Source organism: Balaenoptera musculus, chromosome 3 (genome assembly GCF_009873245.2).
Source record: "Balaenoptera musculus isolate JJ_BM4_2016_0621 chromosome 3, mBalMus1.pri.v3, whole genome shotgun sequence".
NCBI classification, from domain to species: Eukaryota; Metazoa; Chordata; class Mammalia; order Artiodactyla; family Balaenopteridae; genus Balaenoptera; species Balaenoptera musculus.
This window is the reverse complement of record NC_045787.1, coordinates 114,734,394-114,747,664: the sequence shown is the minus strand read 5'-3', so window position 1 is coordinate 114,747,664 and position 13,271 is coordinate 114,734,394. Positions and strand designations below refer to the sequence as shown.

The window sequence follows — 13,271 nt, the reverse complement described above, 5'->3', positions numbered from 1 at the left end:
AGTTAGAGGGGCAGAATGGACTAATTTCTGATTCCAGCCCAAGAAATGTAGGGGCCATTGTATGGGCTAGCAGCTGCTTAACAATGTTGGGATCGCCCTTAGTCTCAGAGCTTGTGTGAGCAAAAAAATGGTTTCTCACAGAGAAACTGGAAATGGAGTGTTGATTTATCAGGGGCTATAGAGGAAGAAAGCAACTGACAGAGGAAAGTGTACTTGCCCAGGTCAAGTGTGTGCGTGCGTATATGGAGGGGAGTACAGATCTCTGAAGAACCCACAAAAGTGCCCCAGGAGAAAGCTAAATTTAAACATTGGCCATTCCTGGAGAACACAAAGCCAGCTTCAACAACATGAGACAAGTACAATACTTCCTGCTCTCCCATACTTCCTTGCTCTAATCCTGGAAGGGTCAGAAACTTCAGAAAAGAAAGAAGGACCACACCCCTCTTTTCACTCATAGCAAACCCAGGATGAAGGAGGACAAATAGCTTAAAGCTGAAAAACTTTGGAAACAGTGACAATACTTGGGCTGAACATATTAAGTACCTAACTGAGATCACATTTTATTACATAAAGCGACTAGAGGGCTTCCTAATGCCTGCAAGAAAAGCATTTGTCCAGGAATGGAGTTAGGACCATCACTACTGAGCAAGTTTAAAGGAACAGTGGGAGCCAAAAACAAAGTTCTTTTTTTTATGATTACACCCCATGAGTCCTGCTTATCATTGTTCTAGTAACAACTGTAAAAGTTAATCCTCAACCTTTATTTTAAAAAGTAATAAAAATACCACCAAAGGGGTCATAACAAGAGGAGCTGTTGTCAGAGCTAATGGTTCTCCTTGGCTTAATAGCACTCTAATGTCCTTGTGGAAAATGAGGCCTATGGATTTAAGCTCTGCCACTTCTCCCTGTTTTTCTTAATTTCCCAAAGCATCCTCTATTCTTTCCTCCTGTTACCCTGCAGTATTACTAGTTTTGAGCGAAGCTACTTTTAACAGTGTCCTAAAACCTCCTGTGCTGTTACATTCCTGCCCCATATCCTGCCTCTTGCACCTTGGGCATTCCCAGGGGTAACACGGGGAGTCATAAGTCACCACGACAGTTTCAGAGTCCCTTCCATGGTAACACTTACTGCCACATACACCCACGTACAAAGCACTATACAAAGAAAATTATATACATGGATTCTCTGCCCTCCAGGAAAGTACAACTTAAGACAGCTAACATTAAACAGATAAATATAAACGCATAAGTAGCAGAAGAGCAGCAGTAAACCAATACGTCAATGAACAGCAGGGGAAATGCATGATTGAAGTGGGAAGCAGAGCTGGCCAGTTGATGAACGTTTACTGAATGGCTACTAGGTGTCAGGCATTGGGCTACGTTCTGGCAATAAAAATGTGAACAGACCAGACACAGTCCCCGTGCACATGGAGCTTTCAAAATACTGGAGAAGATAAACACCAAACAAATTTTTACTAAAAGGCAGTTTAATGAATACAAGTGCACAAAACGCTGTTGAAGATAATATGCAGGACCGGTCTGGGCATTAGGAATCTAATCTAGTTTGGGGGTTAAAGAAGCTTGCCTACAGAAGTGACATTAAAATATGGGGGGACCCAGGACTTCCCTGGTGGCACAGTGGTTAAGAATCCACCTGCCAATGCAGGGGACACGGGTTCGAGCCCTGGTCTGGGAAGATCCCACATGCCGCGGAACAACTAAGCCCACGAGCCACAACTACTAAGCCCACGAGCCACAACTACTAAGCCCACGTGCCACAACTACTGAAGCCCGCGCGCCTAGAGCCCGTGCTCCACAACAAGAGAAGCCACCACAATGAGAAGCCCACGCACCACAACGAAGTGTAGCCCCTGCTTGCCACAACTGGAGAAAGCCCACGTGCAGCAACAAAGACCCAACTCAGCCAAAAATAAATAAATTTAAAAAAAAAAAATGGGGGGACCTGAAGGCTAAGTAGGGTTAGACAAATGGCTGATGGTGAGAAGAGGGACCTAGGGAGCAGAAAGGACATGTCGGAAGGCAGAAGCAACACAATGAAGGAACTGAGAGAAGGCCTGAATGGCTAGAATGAATCAATCAAGTGGAAAAGGGGCCGAGGTGAGGAGGTTGAAGGGATCAGCAGAAAGCTGGAGATTTTAAGTGTTGATTAAAAGCAATGCAAGTGAAAATTATAGGATCAAAGATTTGAAGTACTGGAAGGAATTTTAAGGTTATCCAGTCAAACCACTGGGATGATGCTGGAATCCCCCCTGCCTGTTCCCTATCACTAGATCAACATGCATGAAGGCCAGAAAGGACTTGGCATGGGGCGAGGGGGTTGTCCACAGGAAGCTGGTATAAGCAGCATGTGCAGTACTCTTGAAGCCCCAAGGGCTGAGGCAGGAAACTCTCCATTTCCCCACAGTATGAGCTGGAGCTGCCTCTCTGGTCAACCTGCCTATTTGTGTGAAGACGCCCTCACAGGATTGGCCAAGGAGAAGTGAATGGCGATCATTTGTGTTTATTAACCATAGCTTGGTGAGAGAAGAATTACTTTGAGCAGGTGTCAGGGAGGTTGGTTTGTTCAAGAGTGATTGGCTAGTTTGCATTCATGACAGAGAAACCTATTGTGAAGGGCAGCCTGTGGAAAAGCCAAAGGATGGCAAAGCCAGAGTGCCCACCACCCAGAGGAGCTCTGGACCACTTACTCTGATAGTGGAATTTGTTTGTCATTGTTAGGGCAAATGCTTCTTCTGGTGCTGGAGGCAAGCAAGGAGGCTATTCCTTGATGGTAGACAACAATGAAACACTCATTATTTTTATGGCGGTAATGAAACCTGGCCCCTTTTCCCCTTCATTTTCCTGCTTCTCACTATATGGCAGGGCTGGGTGTGCTTAGGTAGGATCCATGTGTCCATGTCATGATATTCATTAATCAGCATTTAGTGAGCACCCCATACTATGAAGAGCCCTGTGGTGACTCAGGATACAAGAAAGTAGAGGTCTCGGTACTTGAGAGGCTCACAAATCTAGATGAGAAAGGCAGAAACAGGCACCAGATGATAAACCATAGCCTCAGGTACCAAATGGATGTACGGAAGAGGACTAGGTTTATGGAGGACTAGATCACTGTGGAGTGGGCTAACCACCAAGCTTTCTGAAGAAGCTGGCACTTGTTCTGGGTGTCACATCAGTCGGGTGTGGTGAGGAGGTGGGACAGTGTGGGGTTAGAGGAACAGGGTTAGGCCAGGGGTCTCTGACAAAGGAGCAATGGGAAGTCGCATTTCAAAGGTGAAGAAAATCATGAAAAGCCCTAATGGTAGACTAAGGAGCTTGGAGCTTTGATTTTATTCTAGAGACAATGAGAAGTCCCTGAGGGTTTCTGGGCAAGAGTTTTAGAACAACTATTCTGATTGGAACGTACAAAATAATTTGAATGGAGAAGAGAGGGGAAAAAGTGGCAAGGAAGCCAGTTAGGAGATCAGCATATGACACGATTTAAAATTTTTCTTTTCTTTTTTTGCTGAAAGAACTGGATGACAGATATTTCCCTTAACCTTCCATGGAAATTTAAGATAAAGGAAATAAAAGTTTTGGTTGTAGTGATAGGGGTTTGGGATTTAAAAGACCATTAAGATTACTATAAAAGAGCAAGATAAACTAGCCTCAGAGCAGCATAATGCAGGGAAGTGCTCCAGGCAGACTAGAAAGAGATTCCCCTGGGTTGTAGATGAAGATGGGTTTGTAGGACCTACCACAGGGGGACCCAGGCCTTGCTCCTTGGCAGCACCTGAGGAGGGAACACAACCCTAGAGAAGACTGGCCCCATGTTACAACTAGGAGACAGGACTCTAGGCTGCAGGATTCACAGCCTCACAGAAGGTTTCTGTGAGTCAAGGAGGAAGATCAGACACTCAGGCCCTGGACCTGAAGGGATGGTGCAAATAATGGGACAGCAGGTGTCTCAGCAATAACCAGCAACTCAAAGCCCCTTCCAATCTCATGGCAAAATATAAGATACTGGAAGCACAATTCAGGTCTGAAGATGAAATATAAATGAGGTTAAATTTCCCACCAGTCAGATGGGATAGGAGCATACAACTGGAGTTTACCTTTATTTAAGCTTATAAATAAATGTGATACTTCCCTTACACCTGAATTTATAAACTGAGAGTCATACCTGCTATAATTTCTACAGTTCAAGTGTGGAAAGATGTCACCTAGATCAGAATGACTGCAACGAGAAGACAAAGGCATACAAGTCCTAGAGATATTATGCAGGAAGAAGGAACAGAACTTACTCTGCCCAGAATCTACAGAAAATCCCAGGACACAGTGAGAACGCAGGAAATTTCTCCCTGCCTCTGTCGCTCTCTACCCTTAGGCATCTTTATAGGGGACTCAAGTAAACACTTTGTGAGTTAGTCTTAGCATTCACAAATTATGATGAAATATAACTTTAAAAAGCTTTGTTCTCTCCCAAGGCTTTATGTTAGTGCTCCGGTGGAGAGGGTAATTTTTAAAAAAAGGGTGAGATTTTTCATTGAGTTTCCACTTGGTGTCAGATATGGTGGGTACTAGCAATACCTACATTAATAAAACTCTGTTCTTGTCCTTAGATGCTAAATGCTCACAGTCTAGTGGGAGGGATGAATATGCTGATTAACTCCCATGTGTGTGTCATAACAAGACTGTGAATAAATGTTCTAGAAGCACAGAGGATCAAGTGACAAGCTCCATCTCAGGAAGCCAGAGAAGGCTTTAGAGAGAAGGTGAGATTTAAGAGGGTTTTACTGGATAAGTAGGAGCTCGACATTTAGATAAGAAATAGAAGAGCATGTCAAATAGTGGGAAAAGTATATACAAGGCATGGAGGCATAAAGAAATAGTGAGTTTGCAGTGGGGGAGTGGGAGATTACGCTCAGTGAAAAAGATGTTCTGCCTGGAATTGGCCCCTACAATCTTTAACCAAGGCTACCCATATGATCAACACATTGACCTCAAAAGAACTTCTGAGATACACCAAAGAGAAGTCACATGTCAGCTGGCGTATGGCCCTGTGCTGGAGACTACACAAAGGGATACAGACACTTAACTACCCACTGAGAACCTAATAGCCTCAGGCAAAACTTCATTTTTCTCTCTGTTTTTCTCTTTGAAGACTTCTCACTGAAAATACTAGCATGTTTTCCTTCCTCAATAATATCCAACCTCATAGTCTTCTTCATCTATCAAATGAGCAACTTTCAGATAAAACACTTCAGTCTAAAACCCATCTTCCAGGAACCTGGATAAAGCCTGATGACTTAGAGGGGCACATCACACTGCTCAGCTTCAAGCTTTCTGTCCCAGGGGTCACTTCTCTGTAGGCCCTACTACTTCCCTCTCTTTAGCCCTGAAGACTCGGGCAGGGTGGAAGAGGGCTACGCCTGCCTACTATCCATTGTAACTCTGAAACAGGAGGGAAGGGGGCAGAGCACAATCTTTAAAAGAAAGACGTACACATTGAGGATACGACAAACACTGGTTAGAACCGGTTAGGTCCAAGATGGCGAAGATTCGACTTCCAGTAGACCTTGGGCCTCATTATACACTCATTGTAATATATCAGCAAGCTAAATGACACACTCACAGGTGCCATGACAGTTCTGATGCCAACCATAAGAGGCCAAAAAGTGTGCAGTGGCCCAATTCCTGGAAATCTCTGCCTCTTCTCCAAAATAGTTGGAATAATCCTCCCACCCATTAGCCTATGAAATTATCCAGCCCATAAAAACTAACCAACCCATATTTCCGCGCCTCTCATCTTCTCTCTGTCTGTGGACTGTGTTTCTCCCAGGGCTGCTCTTGCCTTTTGAGGTGGACCGCATTCTGTCTATGAAATCTATATCTCTCTAAATAAATCCATTTCTTACCTATCACTTTGCCTCTCGCTGAATTCCTTCTATGCTGAGACAAAACGAACCTGAGCTTCATTAAGTCCTAAGACCAGCTGTGCAATCTTAATTAAAAGACAGTGGGTTCGAGTCCCAGTCCGTTGGTTCAACTCCCAATCTGGGTTTTGGCTGGGTTCGAGTCCCATCTTAGTTGTGCGGTTTCAACTTCATGTAAAATAATGGCACAAGAAGAAAATACCCCAAAAAACTTTAATAGAGTTTTCCCCTAATAATGTGCCTCAAGATTTATTGAGACATCTGAATCTCATTTTCAGCACATTAATGGTCTGGATTGCAAATGTACAAGTTATATATTTTGTGATGTATTTCTAATAGAATTCAGGGATCAGGGAAGAAAAGGTATTATTGATAGATTCTTTGAGGGTGAAGGGAGGGTCTTAGAAAACTGACTTCAACTTAAAAAAGAAAGATAATTTGGTTTTCCTCTTCAAATAAAAAGTGCATTTGATTTTGAAAAACAATCATCCCGACTCACATTTTTGTGTTTAACAACCACCTTGAAATTGGTCTGCCTCAGAGGACAGCATGATTCTGGGCTAACTTTAGCATGAATGATTTATGACACTCATGAACTTGGCAACTACATCAGTTTTTCTAAAGCTGGCACCCAACACCACCTGCATGTTAAGTGAAGATTGATGATTTTTAAAGCTTACCTCATTATGCAGAGGTACATGAATTGTCTTATATGTGCAGTCTATAACTCCCAAGACAGATAAGGAGGCAGCTATGTCACAAAATTTATGGCTCTTTCCCGCTAAAGCTGAAGTTTTGGAGAAAAACTAAAGTTATAACTGGCCCTTTGGAGAAAAATAGCTTTAGCTAACCATTACACCCCCAAATGATGAACCAGCTATAGCCTAGCGCTATATCTTACAGGAACAAAGAGGCTAATGGTGAAAGTCACTTTAATCACAGCAATGAACTATGTCTACGTTTTGAACACTGCAGTAATAGACAGAACCTAAGTGACTCTTTGGAAATATCAAGTACTCTGTCAGTTTAATTTATTCTCCAGTTTGGTGTCTGAGACCTCTTGCTGATCAAGTGGCCCAGTCAGACCCACAGACATGGACTTCAGAGAAGAGAATTCAATACCCTGGTGTGCCCAGTGGCAGAGAATTCAATACCTGTGTGCTCCCTCAAAGTGAAGAAAAGCAAATGCTGGTTTAGGTTCTGAAATGAAGCTTGTTTTCTGAGATTCTTTAGAAATGCAGCAAATCTCTCCACATAACCTGCAAAATAGTAGAAGCAAAGAGGATTAAGTGGAATAAACTTATGAATCTCAAGAAAGAATAAGATTATATAGACCGCCATTAAAAATGACAAGTATATGAGACCAGGTTGACAAGTATATATTTTTAGAAAAGATAACTCTAAGCATTAAAAAGCAGAACACAAAAATGGCAAGCACACATGCTGACTGGAAAAACGCAAAGTGACAGAAAAAATGGTGTTTCCAGCCTAGAGATTTTCAATAATATAAAGCTAAGTGAAAAACAATGAAATTCTAAATAATTTATTTTCAAATATCCCTATCAATCAGGAAATAGACACATATGCACGGCTGCTAACGGCCCTGAATCCAAGAAGCACCCGTCCCTCTCTCCTCTGCAGAGCTCAAAACAGTGGCCCACTCTCCATGGCCTTTGAGAGTATAGAACACCAGCACTCAAATACCTAAGGTAACATAAGAAAGCTGAAGACACAAAAAGTCTCCAAGTAAGGGTAGGAAAATTATTTGGAAAAAAAGATTGTAGGGAACCCACTTCCAACTTAAATGACTTATTATAAGTCACTTGATTTCTGAAATGTGCCTGGGATTTGTCCAGTTCTGACTCTGGGCTCTGATAATGCCTTCGGTCTGCTTGTCCCAATGTGGTTGCTCTAACTCACGGAAATGATGCTCCACTCACAAAATAGTGCCCTAGGGAGAGAGAGCAATATCAAAGAACTACAAATTATGCATCAGGAAAAGTGAAGCCTCTTTAATCCTGAGAGCAACCTCCCCAGCTTAGGCCAGGGAGCTGTGCTATAAATGGAATGATAGAGAAGTGGGCAAGCACCATACACACACACACAAACACACACATCCTGGCACAACAGCCCAGAATAAACCAGACTTCCTTCTGGGAAGTCATGGAAAGCTGCAGAGGGCACTCGCAGGGTAGCCTCATCCACAGCCTCCGTGGAGTCACGTTTACACTTTGACAGGCTTAGAAACAGTTCATTAGTCTACGGTGAAAGACAAGTGTTCACGAGACCCACGGCAGCTATCATGCTCACAGATTCTCCCTTCCCCCTGAAGAAGGGGGTCACAGGGCTCCTTCTAGGTGAACCAGCTTTCTTTACATCATGCCACACACACAGTCACCACTCCCACCCCTACCCCAACCGCTAGTTCAATAAAACAAAGAATTGGCACCTAAACCAAAGGCCTATGAGCTGACCCAGTGACCCCTGAAACAATATGCTACTTTTCTGTGCCTTTACTCTGCCCAATAAAGTCACTCCATAACAATGGTGTACTTCAAGCCACACAGAAAGGTAGCAAGGGTAGTGCAAGCAGCCCTGGGGATACATTAGAGTACAGGAAGAAAGTATTCAAATGTATTTATATTTATTTTTTCCATTTTTATATATGTTTAATAATAGTACTGCATATATAGCTTCTAAATACATAAATATACACATAATGGAGGTGTGTGCTCAATTTTTTTTTTTTTAAATTTTTTGGCCACACCATACAGCATGCGGGATCTTAGTTCCTTTACCAGGGATTGAACCCGAGCCCCTGCAGTGGAAGTGTGGAGTCTTAACTACTGGACTTCCAGGGAAGTCCCTCAAATATTTTTCTAATAGGATGTGTAATGAAAAAATGTGGTGACCAGAAGACACCATGATACTTGGGGTGTTTCTAAGCAAGGTGTGGTCCTTAATCCCCACCCCTATCAGAATCTCCTGTGGAACTTGTTAAACATGCACATTACTTGACCCACCTCAGACCTACAGGACCTAAATCTCTTGGGTTGGTATGCTTAAAGAGCTTCCCAGTAATTCTGATGCCACTGAAATGTAGGAACTATTGCAATAGAAGAATTAGAGAAGCAGACAAAAAGAAGCTGAGCTATGGAAAGGGCAGAGTCAGTGCAGAGGGGAACGTCAGAAGCCTGATAACAAGCCACTACAGCCAGGTCCTGCTGGGGCCTGACCAAGGAGGAGGAGCCACCTAACTTGTTCTGCCAGAACTCTGGTTCTATGGGTATTGAGACAATGCCTGTACTTCTTCCAACTAGCCTACAATTAAATCCTCATCACCTAAGGAAGCCTGGGTACCTCCTCTCCTGACAGCTGGGGAGCCGAGGTGGGGAACCTTAGAAACCTAAAGCCCCTCACATAGAGAGAGGATGTAATCCAGGAGATCTGAAAAGATAGCTGATATAATTTCACTAATTGTGTACCTTAAAGAGTAAGGTTGAGACAGGAGGAAGCGGGTATATGAGCCAGAGTTGTCTGTAAGCATTTGAAAAACTGTACTGATTGACCATTTAGTCTGAAATCATGTGGGTGATTTCTAAAAAGCATACCAAGTAAAACTGGAGGCTGTAGAACAGAAGCTAACACTGCCTGTGTGACCTTGGGCAATTCACTGATTCTCTCAGTTCCTCATCTATTAAATAAAAGGTTAGATTTTAAGTGATATCTAAAGACCTTTCTGTGTTTCTGGAACCCAAGTTCAGGCTCAAGTCCTAGTTCAGGGTTGCTTTCGCTATAACATTCTGATCAAGAATAAATTAAAATTCTGGCCCTTTAAATGAAAGCATTCAGAAAAGGCTCCTGCATCCTTAAGAATTATTAAATGGGTCTTCATAAAGAGCAAATCTCTGCTTTTGTCAGTCCTACGCCCTCCCCAAATAGGGACCTCACACACAGATCCTTGGACCTATCCAATAGCCAACTGTTTTCCAAACCTGAATGAAAATCCGAGTGAGGTTAACTGACTGATTTTTACCCTGTGCAATGAGACTGCATTATCACTGGAATGTAAATGTCCAACCTAAACAAAGGGACATCTTATTTTGATTTACGGCTACCTTAGTTTTCTTTCAGGGTCATCCTCTATTTCTCTTTTCTCCTATCAGAAGGAAGGCAGGTTGGTGGGTTACCAGGCATTCCATATAAAATGAAACCTGCTAATTGTCACCAACCCTGGGTACAGAGACATCACCTGACATAATACTTCCTACACTTCACTGGGGCAAGCTCTGTTGAATCAGACTTGAGTGAAGTGACACTGTGTAATGTACTCCAATATAGAGTAGCTAATGCCCAAACGGAAAAGTGGGAACTGTCTCCTGAAATCTGCCGCAGGTACATAAAAAATTCCAAGGAGAATAAAAATGACAAATCCCTGCAGTATGCCACATTTTATTTCATGAAGATGGAAAGTGCCACAGCATGATATTCATCTTTGGGAAAACTGAATAAAACGTCATCTGAGTCACCAGTTTAAAGAGACTGCTTTAAAAATAAAAGCTTGATCTTATGTGTTCTATTACAGATTGAACTTTCTTTATAGATGTCTTGGAACCTAAACTACATAAAAATTCTTTTATAACTTTAATTCAATTGCCTAAAATAGCTGCTGTTAATAATGGATTAGGCCAGTGTTACAAAACTCATCTTCTGTATATGTGGAGATAAAAGATCAGACCCAGTTTTGTTATGAGGCAGCAGAGCCTAGTGGTTAGCAGTATAGGTTCTGGAGTCAGACAGTCTGGCTTCAAATCTGGCTTTACCATTCAATTGCCATGTGACCTATATAACATACTTGACCACTTTAAGCCTCAGTTTCCACATCTGCAAAATGGGAATACTAATAGTATTATTCCCTTGAAACCATTGTTTTGATCATTCCATTAAATAATGTTAGAAAGCATTTAGGACAGTGGGGCACTTAAGTAAACACTTGACAACTATTAGTGATTACTATCTAATGACATTTCCTATTAATGACTGGGAGTTAAATACTTAAACATTGAAACTGGTTTCCTCTCTCCAAATACGCTAAAATAAAAATCATGCCAGTTAGAATATAATTTAAAATATAGTATGCACAGGTATTCGACAGCCACCTGTTCTGTCTGGTAAACATTTACCCACATGCAAATTATGTACCAGCTCCTTTCACTTTCCAGTATGACACTGAAATGACAACAGAGAAATGAAATACAGTGCTGTGTTGTATGATGAATAATTGCATCACCCGGCCGTGGATCTAACCGTCCACTCTTATTCCTTTGCAGCCAGCTCTTTTTAGACTCATGCTTATTTCTTCAAGCCATCAGGCTGTAGGCTATATTAATTTGCAAAGCAACCCCAAAACCTGTCCTTCACACTGGCAAATACAACACGTGCAGCCCCATTCTCAGGCTCCTGCTTTGAATAGTATCTAGAGCTACAACATCCCCCTTGTGGTCATGTTGAGTATTTGCCAGGCTCTTGGGGAAAGCACCAGGAACCTCAGTGATATGTGTACCCCCAGAATCATCATCTCTGACACCCTTTAGCTAACACCATTTGATTCCAGGATTCTTTCGATTAACACTGTGCAGTGTTTAAGTATATGCAACAAGAATGAAAAAAAGCAAATTCTTAGGAGAACCAGTAGAGAAAAGAGGGAAGTGAGAATGCAGTTATTCCAATTACTCCACTTGCCCTCCTCCCTCCTTATCATATGCAAGGTAGGGATGTGAAGTTTTCAATTTCTATTTTGCTTCCATGTTTAATATTATTTATTTGTCACTCCTCTCTATGTTTCTATGTTCTTTTTTTAAAAATAATTTTTATTGGAGTATAGTTGATTTACAATGTTGTGTTTAGTTTCTGGTGTACAGCAAAGTGAATCAGTTATACATATACATATATCCACTCTTTTTTAGGTTCTTTTCCCATATAGGTCATTACAGAGTATTGAGTAGAGTTCCCTGTGCTATACAGTAGGTCCTTATTAGTTATCTATTTTATATATAGTAGTGTGTATATCTCAATCCCAATCTCCCAATTTATCCCTCCCCCCCATGTTCTTTAGCATCAGTGTATTGTTTTAGCATACAAATCTCTTTAAAATAGGGGTCATTAGACTGTAACTTGGATGACCTCAGGAAAGTCTACCTCTGAGGGAATTAAGAAAACAAGAGAAATGAAAGTATGAAGTAGACAAGTAAAGATAATATAATGATAACTAACAAATAAGAGTGTGAGGGTACTTTTTTTTTTAGGATCTGTATATTCTATAACCAATATTCTGTTTAACTTTTTATTTTCTTACTCCCACTTCCCTCCCCCCTCACAATGTGAACTCAGCTATCTTCTTTCCCTCCCAAACTTCCCCCAAAATTTCCTTCATACTTCCTCACACAGTGGTGGTCACTTAACAGTGGAGCATCTTTCTCTTGAAATTGGACTTTGAGACTTTAAGGACAAATTGCTTCATTTCTAAAATCAAGGCATTCCAGGACATATTTGTTGAATCAATCGTTTTTCTTACAAATCTGAAAGTGGTCACAGCAAAGAGGTCAGTGGCATCTTGTTACAGAACCCACACCGTCTGTCCCAAGCAACAAGGTTTTGAGATGGGCCTGAGGAGCTGTCACTGAACACAAGTTCATGTGCTTGACTTACACTGAGGCCAAACAAACCAAACCATCAGAGTTTCGAGCAGAGAAAGGTTTATTGCAGGGCCAAACAGGGAGAATGGGTGGCTCATGCTCTAAAAAAATCCCCGAACTCCCTGATGGTTTTGGGGGAAGATTTTATATGCAAAATTTGGGGTGAGAGCTGCAGGGCGTGTGACTTTCTTCTGACTAGTTCGTGGTGAGGTAACAGGGCGGCACTCCAGGAATCTTGCCCTCAGCCTGAAGTTACCCTCCTCCATCTGGGCAGGGGATAGTTTCCACAGAACTCACAGATATTATTATGTATAGTCCTTGACTGCGAACCAGGACCCTGAGCCAGGGTTGCGCTATTGCTTCTTGACTGTGCCTCCCTTGTTTCCCTTCCCAGAGTAGCAACTGCTTGAATCTGCCTTTTGGAACTAAGGGACGGTCAAAGAGGCTGAATGAAGCCTATTTCCTACAAAAAATAAATGGGGGACACAGAAAGGCTTTTGTGCCCAGGTGGGCCCACAGGGTCCTGCTCTGCTTCAGAGCCTCAGTGAGGCCCAGCAAACCTGGGCAGGTAAGATCCTGAGCTCAGGTATTTTTTCTCGGGAGGGTCTGCAAGATAATTAGCCTAAGGCAACCGAATGCTGTC

General features: G+C 42.2%; 1 long non-coding RNA gene across 1 annotated transcript in view; it reads right to left on the bottom strand.

Annotated features, from left to right (window-relative positions):
• The window catches only part of LOC118891858, a 79,084-nt gene that overhangs the window by 43,062 nt on the left and 22,751 nt on the right, over positions 1–13,271 (bottom strand). The window contains exon 2 of the long non-coding RNA XR_005019195.1: positions 7,088–7,192. This is a non-coding gene — a long non-coding RNA (uncharacterized LOC118891858). The remainder of the gene's footprint in view (positions 1–7,087; positions 7,193–13,271) is intronic.